Genomic DNA, 14294 nt, shown 5'->3' on the forward strand with positions numbered 1-14294 from the left:
AAGAAAGTTATGTATTCGAGAATGAATTCTATAATGACCATGTAAGTATAAATTTATATTCATGAGGTATAATTACGTGATGAATCCGATTGATGAACATGTGGTAAGGGTGTACATGAGAAAGTTATGATTATGATGACTTTGTGGTGAATTATGTTTGAAGGAATAATGAGCATGACGTAAAATGCAAATTATGCATTTATAAGCCACGACATGGGAAGATAAATGTCTGATAAGACTATTGAATGGAAAGTATGTATATATATACTCATAAGATGCTAATGATATATGTTATGTTGTGATTACATGTTTGATTTAAGTAATGGAATGACATGGAATGCTTATTATTTTCATAAGGGCTTATTAAGCTTTAAAGCTTACTCCCTCCTTTCCATTTCCTTTAGTGTTGTCAGGTTGGCTCGGGGTTGAAAATCGTCGGAGGTAGCAACACATTATCAAACTATCACCTTTGGGGTATTAATAAACCTTGAGTGTCTTTGAGTGAGTGGTATGTATAGGAACTTAGTTAATATGATATGTGTTTTTTTTATAATTTGGCCAAAGATGTTAAATTAGATTGATTTATTGTGTATAGCCACGAGATGTGGCTTATATTGGTTATGGCTTGTAAGCCTATCTATCCATGCCATGTGCTAATGCTTGATGATTATGTTGAGATTAAATGGTTTGTTAATGAAAGTTAGTACAAGGAGATCATGAAAGAGTAAAATTGGCATTAAAATAGTTTTGGACAGCTGCAGTAGTATAAATTTAAAAATCCACCAAAAATTTTGGAAATTGAATTAGAGACTAAATAAGATATGAAATTAAATATTATTGAGTCTAGTTTCATATAGAAGAAACAGTGTAAGCAAAACAATTTTATATTATGAGATATTTGAATTTTTGTGAGATAAGGTCAGAACGATTTTGGGTTCACCTATTCTGACTTTATAAAATCATTAAAAATTGTATTAAAATAATTGGGGGTTTAAATTTATATTTTTAATTCTTTAATGAGTATATTTTCAATAGAAACAAGTGGAAACATCATCTGAATCTCGTACTAAGAGATAATTAATTTTTAGTGTAGAGGGGTCGAAACTGTCGGATAACGAAACAGGGGAGACTTTAAAGAATAAAATGTACTTATTGGTTAGACAAAAAATTCTTAAAATTTTATCATAAGAAGATATGTTAGTCTAGTTTCAGGGAAAATTAACGGGTCTTAATTTAAAGTTCTGTAGCTTAAGATATAAATAATTTAGTGACTATGACTCAAGTGGACAGTTTTGTTATGAATAATAATTAATCATTTTGTTATATTTTAGCCTTGATTATGTTGTGTTGGTAGTTTGATTGCGCCATGTTGAGTGCCATTGAAAGTGTGTATATGAGTGTGAAATTGAGGGTGACAAATGGCTCGGTAAATATCCATTTTCTTAGCCACACGGGCAGAGACACGGCCGTATGTCTCAGCCGTGTGAAGTACACGGCCTAGCACACAGGCGTGTGGCTTGGCCGTGTGACCCTAATTTGTTGATGACGTCATAAACAGAGAGTTACACGAGCTGAGGATGTAACACCCTACACCCGTAACCCACGCAGGGGCGGAGTATAAGGCATTACCTAACTTGATCTCATGCTTACAACCAATCTCAAGTCATCGAGACTCGGTCCAAATTAAAAAAATTTCTATTTCTACTTTAAACTTCTTATTATAGACCTACGAGCCCCAAATTGATCATTGAAAACTATTCGGGACCAATTTGGGTCCTTAAACCAACCTTAGGAAATTTGCCTTTAAAATAGGGCACATGCCCGTGTGGAAGGGTAACACACCCGTGTGACCATTTCGACATGGTCGTGCTGCTGGCCCATATGGCTCACACGGCCTAAGCACCCTGGGACATGCTCGTATCCCACACCCGTGTAGAATTAATTTCTAATTCACGCCTACAGGGGGTTTCACACAGCTCGACACACGCCCGTGTCAAGAGCTTGTGTCCCTCACACGGCCACGACACGACCGTGTCCTATCCCGTGTGCAAAAACATGGACATTCTGTTTCTGACGTCAGCATGCTCAAAATGTCACACGGCTAAAACACACGCCTGTGTACTAGGCCGTGTCCTTCACACGGCTGAGACACACGGTCGTGTCTCTGCCCATGTGTTTACTACTATGCATATTGACTTGAAATTTTTACGTACAGGGGACACACGGTTGAACTACACACCCATGGGGCAAACTGTGTGTCACACACGTCCGTGTGTCTACCCGTGTGGACAATATAAGGCTATTTTCCAAGCCTCATTGCCACCCTTACATACCTAGTTCCATGCAAATACCAACCAATATCAAGACAAGCACAATTTCTATAATCAAATCAGCCACAATAGACATTCATTTAACCATGACAATACATCTTTCATAAATCAAAATGAGTCTTAGCCATCATTCAAGGCTTAATACAAAATGAAGGGTTTCCAACCCGACTCATTACAATTGGCCAATTCTCAAAGACACAAAATAATAAAGTCTAAGACCCTATACATGCTATATTCAAAAATATAAATCCAACTATACCGAATGCTTCGGCTGATAGTGTGATCGATATCTCTAACTTCTGGTGATCCTTGAGCTAGTTAGGCTACACTGTAAGGAAATGGAAAGGAAAGGGAGTAAGCATAAAAGCTTAGTAAGTTGCATATAAGTAATATACAACAACAATATATCAACAATCACCATGCTCATAATACCAAGGTAGGCATAAGTATAACTTACTCATTACCGTCCATACAAATCACAAATCATGTATATAGAGCTCATATCTCATACGTACCAATTAGGTACCTGTACCACTCACAACACAGTTATACTTTTCTTCATTAAGCTAAAATCATTACTTTCACCGTCGAACCATTCGGAACACTATCAGATATTCCATAAGCCTCAAACATGGGGTAAGTTACCGATGCCATGTCCTAGACATGGTCTTATACTGACACATCTCGTAGCTGATGCATGTCCCAGACATGTCTTACACTGGCTTACGTCTCGAGGCCGATGCATGTCCCAGACATGTCTTACATTAGCACCCGTCTCAATGCCAATGCCATGTTCTAGACATGGTCTTACACTGGCTCTCATAGTGTGGACGATGCATGTCCTAGAAATGTCTTACACTAGCCCACAATAACCCATATGTCATGGCATGAATATCTGATTTATTTCCTAAGTTTAAATGAGAACTCTGCTATCTCTATTATCATCATGCTTTCTCAATTCCAAAATCAAGCAATTCATGCTATATTAATTTCAAGTACAATTCAACACATACATTAACAATATAGTTGTATTATTTACATACAACTTACCTCGGATTATAAAATGTACACGACTAGTCGGATTCGTCGATTTGCTTGGTTTTCCCCTTGTCTAGGTTTGAATTTGGCAATTTGTGATCTATAATAGCAAAATGTACTTATTTAGTCACTAAATAGAATTAAGCAATCGACAATTCACATCTTTGGTAAAATGATCATTTTGCCCCTAGACTTTGACAAAATGACCATTTTACCCTTATGCTCGAAAATCGATTTTTATCGAATTTCTTCACATCTTAAGCTTAGCTAAACTCTTTTTACTCTTATAGCAACCCCAAATTCTCTCTATTTCACACATTTATCACTTATTTTGCAACTTATGCAAAATAGTCCCTTTAGGTGTTTTCATGCTAACACCTTTCACAAAAGTTCTCTATTACACAACTAAGACTCATATTCTTCCATAAAAACTCAGCAAACATCACAAATCCATTCATGTAAAAACCTTAAATTCTTAATCATTTTGCAAAATAGACCCCTCATTTGAAAGCTCAAGCTTCTAGGGTCTCAAAAATGTAAAAAAAAATCATTAAGAGAAACTATCAAAATCACTTACTTGAGAGGGCTCAAAGTTGCTGAAATTTTTGAAGCTTTCAAACCCCTACAATGGCTGATATTTTTGGCTAGGAAGAGAAAAAATATGATAGCTTTTCCTTCTGTTTTATTAAAAATACAACTAGTCAAAATTGATGACCTAAGCTTTACCTAATTTTGACCTTCTCTTCAATTTGTCTCCCATGGCCGGCCAAGCTATTGTCTAAGGGTGTAATTGCCCTTTAAAATACCCCAATTTTGACTCTCTAATAAAATAACACCTTTAGCTATCAAATCAAGACTTGTGCACTTTATGCGATTTAGTCTCTTTTTGCAATTGGGCTCACAAACGTTAAAATTAGTTCATCAAATTTTTAATGCACTAATATAAACATGAAAGTCGATGCCATGTCCCAGACAGGTCTTACACTGACACACAACAAGCTAACGTCATGTCCCAAACAGGTCTTACACTAGCTTGTATATCTCGAGGCCGTGCATGTCCCAAACATGTCTTACACTGGCTCTCATAATGTGGCCGATGCATGTCCCAAACATGTCTTACACTAGCACACATATCACCCAATGTCATGGCATGAATATCTTAATCTATTCCTAAAGTTCAACCGGGAGTTATTGCTACGTAAATTCTCATAATTTGCATTCACAACGCAAGTAAAAAATTCAGACCATACTAATTGTACAATACAAGGTAACATTATATTTGCATTATTTACGTACGACTTACTCGTTTCAATGGAATATCATATTCCATCAAATTTCTAATGTATTCTATCATCACATGAGTGTTATTAACTCTTGGCATCACTTTCTCATACCTAACTCCATAAACATATAATTCAATACAATTATAGCAAGATAGATTTCAAGTATATTAACAATAACATGGATAATATGTTTATTTAGTCACACAAACTTACCTCGAATGCAATTTCGACTAATTACATCATTTTAGTCCATAACCTCGTACTTTCCGGTTTAAGCCCGAATCTCAGTTTCTTCATCTAAAATGATAAAATTCACTACTTTAAATCATCACATTAACCAATACATTCCATAATTTATACTTTGGCAAAATGACCATTTTGCCCTTAGACTTTTACAAAAATTATGATTTTACCCCTATGCTCGTAAATCGATTTTAATCAAATTTTATTATTATCCAAGCGTAGTTGACTATTTATCATACTTACAACAACCTGTATTTTTCACATATTCACACTTTTACCACACAATTTATCACATTTCTCAATTTAGTCCCTAATTGACATTTCTATCAAAAATCACTTTACAAATGTTGTTTATCTAACAATAATGATGTATTTTCTGTCATCAATTATCAATACACACTTTATCAATAATGGAAAAATTCAAAAATTTTAACAGTTTTGAAAACGAAGGTACGAGATAGCTAAATCGAGTTACCACGACTCCAAAAACATAGAAATTATTAAAAACGAGGAAAAAACCACTCACCTACCAAGTTCCAAAGCTTGGCCGAATGTTTGCTCATCCATGGCTGCCATTTTTTTTTCATTTCGGTGGAAGAGGTAAGAAATAAAGATGATAGCTTTTGCTGTTTTGTCTTATTATACCTTTATTGATTTAATTACTAATTTGCCCTTTTCTTTTCAAACTAATTTAAAAAATACCAAACAAATATCTTCCACTAACTTATTAATGGGCTAATTATCACATAAGGACCTCCACTAAAAATTCTATAGTTATTTAATACCTACAACTTCTAGTACTCAAGTTTTGCACTTTTTTACAGTTTAGTCCTTTTGACTAAATTGAGTGCCCAAACGAGGAAATTTATTTATGAAAATTTCACAAAACTTTAGTATCATATTGTAGACATTAAAATAATAATAATAAAATAATAATAATACAATAAATTTTTTTAATGTCGGATTTGTGGTCCTACAACCACTATTCTGACTAGGTCCAAAATCAGGATGTTACAGATCCACTAATTCCCATATATGATTTTGCATGATGGAATCAATTTCACTTTTAATAGAATCTTTCCATGAGGTGATTTCGGATGATAGTATAGCATCATTATACGTTTGAGGTTCGGCCTCTAGCATAAAGGTTAGAAAATCCGATCCGAAATACTTTTCTACCCTTGCTCGTTTACTCTTTCTTGGCTCTATCTCAGTTTCAATGTCAAGACTATTTTCATCTATAGTCTCTAAAATTCATTTTTTTGAACTTGAATCAACATTCCTAGCTTTACAAGGGAAGATATTTTCAAAGAATGAAGCACTCTTTGATTCCAATATAGTATTCTTGTGGATGTTAGGATTTTTCGATTCATACACAAGAAACTTATATGCATGGCTATGATTTGTATAGCCAATAAAAATGCAATCCACTGTTTTAGGACCTCTTTTCATTTGCTTTGGTAACAGAGTCATTATCTTTGCAAGACACCCCCACACTTTCAAGTAGTTGTAGAAAGGTTTTCTGTATTTCCATAACTCATAAAGTGTCTTGTCCCTTTTCTTGCAGGGAACCTTATTTAAAAGGTAATTAGCTGATAGAATAGCTTCTCCCCACATGTTTTCTGATAACCTAGAGCTTCCTAACAATACGTTCATCATTTCCTTTAAAGTCTGATTTTTCCTCTTAGCTACTCCATTTGATTGAGGAAAGTATGGTGGTGTCACTTCATGAATAATACCATGTTGTGCATAGTATTCACTGAATGGTTCAACATATTCACCACCACGATCACTTCTCACCATCTTAATCTTTTTATTAAGTTGTTTTTTAACTTCCTGCTTATAGAGAATAAATTTCTCTATAGCTTAGTCTTTGATCTTAAGCAAATACATGTAACAATATTTTGTACTATCATCAATGAAGGTAATAAAATATTTATTCCCTCATCTCGTTTGAACAAACTTTAAGTTACAAACATCGCTATGTATTAGGTCAAGTGGTTTTGTGCTTCTTTCAATAGTTTGAAATGAAGACCTTGTTAATTTTATCTCAACACAAGTTTCACATTTATGTTTATAATTAATGTTAAATGAAGGAATGTGCTCCAAGTTAATTAATCTACGTAAAGTATCATAATTAACATGTCTGAGCCTACCATGCCATAAATCAAATGACTCAAGCATATAACCAAAGGAAGAAGTGACATTTCTATTCATTGCTTTGTTTTTAAAGAGATTGCATTAAGTTTCCACATGTTATTTAATACATATCCCCTTCCTACATACATTCCCCCTTAGACAAAACTAGCTTCTAGGATTCAAACACCATCGTAAAGCCGTGTACATTAAGGAGTGTTCCAGAAACAAGGTTCTTGCGTATGTCAGGCACATACAACACATTTTGAAGCTTGAGTTCTTTGCCAAAAGTCATATTCAAGACCATTGTACCCTTTCCCTTGATCTTAAAAGTTGCAGCATTGCCCATATAGAGTTTCTCCCCATTTTAACAAGGTTCCAACTTAGAAAAAGAGTATTCGTCATAGCAGATATGACGTGTGGCACCTGTATCAAGTCACCGTTCTCTTGGATTTGAATCAACCATGTTGACTTTAGAAATCACAGCACATAAGTCCATACTTCCACAACATTGATGAGAGTTTTCATTTTCTATCAAGAAATAGAATTAGAATTAGAAAATTATCAACTTTTGTTAAACGGTAAGAATCTAATAAAACCTAAAACAAAAGTTTATACAGTCTAATAAAAAATACAATAAAACAATGCACCAGGTAGCTAACCCTAAAAAAGAGGTGGTGCACTCGGCATGCTTAAATATCAAGTCTTTCAAAGAACCAATCCTAGACATGCATTTTCATATTATCTTTTTAAATCTCCATTAATAAATAAAAACTTCGAGTAGTTCAATAATCATTTTGTAACTTTTTAAACTTGAGTGATCATAACATAAAATTACAAATAATTACTAATTTTTTTACTACAAAAAATAAATAAAACAACTTGTTCAACTCCAACTATTATCTATATAAAAATATTTTGGCTTAAAGCACACTTTAGCCCCTGTAGCACATCAAAATTTCCACTTTGGTCCTTAAAGTTTTTTGGCCCACTTCAGTTTTTAAAGTTATCAGACATTCTCAGTTCAGTCTTTTGAACATTAAAAGCTAACGACTAGGATATCTAACCAATCATATGTTGTTACGTGTCATACGATGATGTCATGACATATCATCATTCGAAAAAACCTTAAAATCTTTTAAAATTTGAAAAAAATAAAACAATACTAAAATTTACTAAAAATTTTAAAAAATTTTAGAAATTTTAATATTTTTAAAATTTTTTAAGGGAATAACTTATATTAGGATGAACTTAAAAGCTAAGGTTTTTAGGCACCAATATAATTTTGACATATCATCAAATTTTAAAGACATGAAATTATTATTATACACTCATCCATAGAGAAATTATTTTATGAACCCTTCCAACCACATTATTCATGGTCCATTTCTAATTATTTAATGATATTTCAACAATTTTTTTCATGTCATTGACACAAAATTTTAGTAATTTTTTTACCCTAAACCTAAAACCTAGAATCTCAAACCCTAAACTCGAACCCCAAACTCATAACCCCAAATCATTGAACACTAAACCAAGCCATGAACCCCAAACTCGTATCCCGTAACTCCAAATCATTAATCATTAAACATTAAACTGGAACCCTGAACCTTGAACCCCAAACCCAAACCCTAAACCTTGGGGGTTTAAGGTTCAAGGTTGTGGGTAAAATAATTACCGAAATTATGTGTCGATGGCATGGAAAAAATTACACAAAAATGACTATTTTTTTAAAAATTAGTTGCACAAAAATAAAAAAATATTAACTTATGGAAAAAAACACAAAATGATTAAAATTTGTAAGAGAAGAAAAGATGTTTGTTTATAATTTAAAAAATTAATTATTTTAAGTAATTTTATTTGAAGTTAAGTTACGTTGGGGAAGATATTATATATATATATGAGTATATAATAATACTTTGTTATATTTGAAAATTAATGACATGACACTATTTTATTGGTTCCTAAAAACTATGCTTTTTAGTATGACCATAATATAATTTATTCCCATTTTATAAATCACATCTACTAGAGCTTGAACATGAGACTGTTATCTCTTGAAAGGATACTACGAATGATAATTGTTTTGTAATTCAATCAATTGGAATTTATATTTGGTAAATCTTTTTAGGTGATAAAATTAGATATTTTTTTTTGAAATTATTTAAATAAGGAAAAATAATGTTATTTCAATTAAATACTGATTTAAATATTTTTAATTATTCCAAATAATTTTTTACTATCTCAAGATAAATTTTTTGTTTGTAGACCAAATTATTTAAAACTATTGTTGAATATTTTGACCGTTCTAAAAAACTTTGGTATAAAATAAAAAAGAGCAATGTGCATGAGGATAGATGAAGGAAGATTACTCCAAACACTAAATAGGGAACCAAATCAAATAAACATGTAGTCAGTAGCACTGGTAAAGTACTAAAATTTATTTTATTTTAAAATATTAAAAATTTGATATATAAAATTTATCCAATTTTTATTAAAATATTTTTTAAAATATATATTTTTATAAAAAATTATTGTATTATGATATACAATTTTTATATCACAATTTTAATATTTTAAATGTGATTTGGGAATATAAACATATAATAATTTTTATTGTCTTTTTTTTTTCTTTCAAATTTTAATAACTTTTTACAATCTTTTGCTATTTCTAAATTTTTTTTTTATAATTTGTATGTGAAAAGTTCTAACATATTTTCAAAATGTTAAAACAATTATATATTTATAATTTTATATTTATTTTTATATGTATTTTTTAATTTTTTATATTTTAAATTTCTTTTAAAATGATAATGTTACCCTGACATCAACATATATATGAGCAATTTATGATTGGTAGTATGTTTCAACAAGGTTTTTGTTTTAATATGTCAAAGGACTAACCAAAAACGTGGACTGAACGGAAAAATATTTGATAATATTAAGTATTAAAGTAAACTAAAAAAACCATTAAAAACTACAGTGAGAAGAAGAATGTAGTTAGAGACCAAAGTGTAAATATTTTATATAATTCAATATAATGCTCCTAACAAAGGTTGACCGGAAAGAAATAAAATTGACTACTAATGCTTTCCGAACCAAACTGTGAATTTTAAATATTTAATTCATCATTTTTTAAACGTTTTTAGTAAAGTAGATACTACCTACCTCACTGCCTTTTCAATCTTTTATGTATGTCTTTATTCAACATCTCCTTTTATCTTTATATTATATAACTTTTTGTATTCTTCCAAATTTGGAATTTAATTTATATAATTTTTTAATTTTTCAAAATTTAAAATTTATATTCAACACTTAATATTGTATTGTTCGTATTAATTACATCAATTTTAATTACATGACTAGTAAATAGATTCTTTTTTTATTTAAAAAATTTACATCAATAAATTTAATAAAATTAACAGTGTTAACAAACTTAATTTTAAAATTTAAAAAATAAAAAATATTAAATTCTTAAAAATAAAAATATAAAGACGAAACTCTAATTTTTAAAAGTAATATATATATATATTGTGACAAAGTGTAATTCTTTTTGTTTTTATGGTTCAGCAACATCATCTTTTCATTAATCATTAGTGAGAGAATATATGAAAAGTTTGGTAGGCAGACGTGATTAAATGAGATTGAGAACACGTGATCAACTACGTGCTTTATTAAATTAGATTATATAAATTATAAGCTATTTTAGTCAAATAATTCAAAGAATAATAATTAATTTTGTAAATAACTCTAATTTAAAAATAATTATTTAAATAATTTGAGATGAACAATAAATTTAGGTTATGAAGACTAGATGGCCGGCACCACTATTTCTTTTATTAAAAAAAAATAAGTTTGGAGGTTTTGAATACTAGATAACCAACCCTCATGTAAGTTTTTAAAAAATTCTTTTTTAGGGTGTGAGGTGCCGGCCAATGAAGACTCAAAGTCACCCAACAAAAGAGATGAAAATATTATAATATTAACCCCTCCTTATTTTCTCATTTTTTTATTTTCCAAATTTAATTACATATTTTATATTTTAAAATAATATTGGACTACTTATCATATTGTTAATTATTATCGCATTACTCACATTATTATTAAATTTAAAATTATTTTAAACTTAATATGTACAATTAAATTAGATTTTATTTTGGATAAAATTAGAATTTACTTTAAAAATTTTCATCTTTTATAATAATTCAAATAAACATTACTAAATTATTATTTCTTTTATTTTAAAAAACAACTAGTAATATATTTATAAATTTAATTACTAATTTAGTAATGTAGCGTTAATATTATTAGATAAACCATATTGGCGTGCAATCTATAACTAAATTGACAATTAATTTATGTAAGATTTCTGTACACCCTTATTCAATGTGAAAAACTAAAAATAGAAAATATAGAAAAAAATAATTTTTTTAAGAAAAAAATTGCATATCAAGTTGGTAGTTTTCATATGAAATAATTATAAATTTTAGAGATAATTACTAAAAAAATAAAATATTATGTTAAATAATATTTATACCATTTATATGTATGTTAAAATGAAATAAATTTTTTTTATCATTCTAAATTGGTATCAATTCAGTTAAAAATTTTATAATAATATAAATATATATTATTTTTTTATCCTCTATTACTATTATTATTATTTTAACAATCTCATAATTAGGAGGATAATGCGCTATAACATTCCCGAACCCACATCCTCTTACATTGACAACAATATCCAAACCAATCGAGTTAAAATTCAACCGACATCATCTATTATTTTTCTATAGGTGATGAACTTAGGATAATTTTTATTCCTCTATTAGCTTATATTCTATTGAGTTTTATTAGTTAATTTATACATCACGTTTAATAAATCTAAAGTTTAAAATTTTAAAAATAAAAAAGAAAATTTGAAAAATTATAATTCTTTTTTGGTGAAATGAAAAATTGTAATTTAGTTTAGATTGAATGAAGCAAATGTTTTATTTTATTTTGGTCAAAGTGGCGCACCAATTATGAAAAACCGATGGTACGCCACGACACGAATTTTGGTATCTCTTTCAATCCAATAAGCATCATATTGGATCAACAAGCACAACCACAAGCACATGGGCTGCTTCATTACACAGCAAGCAAAAAAGTTGAAAGAGCTTTTCATCTTCAATAATGCCTTCCATGGGTCCCTACTTTCGTCTTTGCTTTCATTACTTCTTAATTTTAGTTTCTAATGACTTCTAAAAAATAATTTATTTTTTTTAAAAAGTTAAAACTTTTTTGTATTTAGATGAATTTATGTAAATTATTTTCTGTTGTATGGTAGATTTTCTTAAAATATGTTATAAAAGTTATTTTCAATTAAACAAACATATTGTTAAATATGACTCCTATTTTCAGTCAAATTTAAAAAATAATATTTAAAAAATAATCTTTCAGTTAAACTCTGTTTACTTGTTTCAATTAAACACTGATTAGTTTAAATTATTTTATTATTATTTGACCTATGAATTTAGCCTATAAATAGGTTCTTTTACAACTTTAGAAATAGACATTCATTAGATATTAGAACTCATAACACATTTAGAGAATTTTGTGTTTACGTTTTGAGGGTTCTTTGTTTTCGAGTTTTCGGGGTTTAGTCTTTATCTCCATCTTTTGTACTCTTCGTTCTTTTGTCATTATTGTAAAATTATCTTTATTCATGGTTTTTTATCTTCTTTGGAGGGGTTTTTCCACGTTAAATTTATGTGTTCAATTTCTCAATTTACCACTATTTTTTTTCTTATTCGTTGCTTAATCAGGTCGATCCTAACAAGTGGTATCAAAGCTAGTTCAATTTTCATGGATCAGCTCATTTAGAGATGAAAACAACAAGGTTTGAAATTGAGAAGTTCGATGGTGAGACAAATTTCAATCTGTGGCAAGTTCGGATGATGTAAATTCTAGTTCAATCCGATTTAAAAAAGGTTGTTACCGGGAAAGCTTGAGAATCTAAATATAACAGAATGGGAAGAGCTTAATGAGAAGGCTTTGTCTGCAATCCAGCTATGCCTCGCGAATATGGTATTGCAGGAGGTATTGATGAAGAAGACCTCATCTGTCTTGTGGAAAAGGTTAGAAACTCTTTATACGACTAAGTCTCTGGTTAACCGTTTAGTGTTGAAACAACGTCTATTTACGTTCCGCATGAACGAAGGTGAGCTTCTTAGAGATCACATCAGTCAATTCATTACTCTTTTAAATGATTTAAAAAACGTTGAGGTTCATATTGATGATGAAGATCAAGCTATGCTATTATTGTGCTTTTTACCTCATTCATACAAGTCTTTCAGGGAGACCTTGATTTATGGAAAAAATAAACTCTTGTTTGAAGATATGAAGGGTCATTTGTTAAGTAGAGACAAACTCGACAATGATCTTCATTTGGATAGCAAGACAGATAAGAAAGCTTCCGTTTTGGTAGCATCAAAGAAACGAGACAAAATGTGTCATTATTGTAAAAAGTTAGGTCACGTCAAAGCAGATTGTTATAAACTGCGAAATAAAAGAGCTGCTGAGAGTAACGAGGAAGATGTAGCTGGTGCTAATTTGACCGTTGAAAATGGTGATGATTTCTTGTTAGTGTCAACGAGCGATAACTCCAAGCTCACGTCCGAGTGGATCTTAGATTCAGGATGTTCTTTCCACATGTGTCTCAATAGAGAATGGTTCTCCACATATAGTTCGGTTGAAGGTGGAGTTGTGCGCATGGGAAATGATTCATCCAGTAAGGTAATTGGTATTGGTACTGTTAAAATTAAGATGCACGATGGGACGATTAGGACACTCTCAGATGTCAAGTATTTTAAACTTGAAAGGATGCAGAATTAACATCGAGTCGAGCGGCATTAAAGTATCTCATGGAGCTCTCGTTTTGTTAAAAGGTAAAAGAACCAGCAGTCTTTATATTCTGGAAGGTTCTACAGTGACCGGTGAAATCGGACGTCCCTCGTCCGTTACGGAGTTGAAGTCAACTCATTTGGAGTGGTGGCAACTTGGTCATTGGAGGGAAAAAGGTATGACCGTTTCGTTGAAGAGAGGTTCTCTTTTGGATGCAGGTTTTTAAAAGTTAGGGCATTGTGTTCGTGAAAATCAGACCCGGGTTAGTTTTGATTTGACAGTGTACAAGTCGAAGGCTAGAAGTCTTCCAGTTTCTAAGCACAAATTCGACTCAGTTAATTCCCTACATAGTTCAAGATAGGCTCGTGACGGGCTTTGGCAA

General features: G+C 30.7%; 1 long non-coding RNA gene across 2 annotated transcripts; it reads right to left on the reverse strand.

Moving 5' to 3' along the window:
- Window positions 1-2612: 2612 nt before the first annotated feature.
- Window positions 2613-5477, reverse strand: LOC121212412 (uncharacterized). Of its 2 annotated transcripts, none has more exons than XR_005907533.1 (3): window positions 5421-5477; window positions 3381-3468; window positions 2613-2658 (listed from the first exon to the last, which is right to left on the reverse strand). It is a non-coding gene; the product is annotated as an uncharacterized lncRNA (long non-coding RNA). The 2 variants fall into 2 exon arrangements; XR_005907532.1 differs by lacking the exon at window positions 5421-5477 and adding an exon at window positions 4865-5389.
- Window positions 5478-14294: the final 8817 nt, after the last annotated feature.

Source organism: Gossypium hirsutum, chromosome A13, assembly GCF_007990345.1.
Source record: "Gossypium hirsutum isolate 1008001.06 chromosome A13, Gossypium_hirsutum_v2.1, whole genome shotgun sequence".
NCBI classification, from domain to species: Eukaryota; Viridiplantae; Streptophyta; class Magnoliopsida; order Malvales; family Malvaceae; genus Gossypium; species Gossypium hirsutum.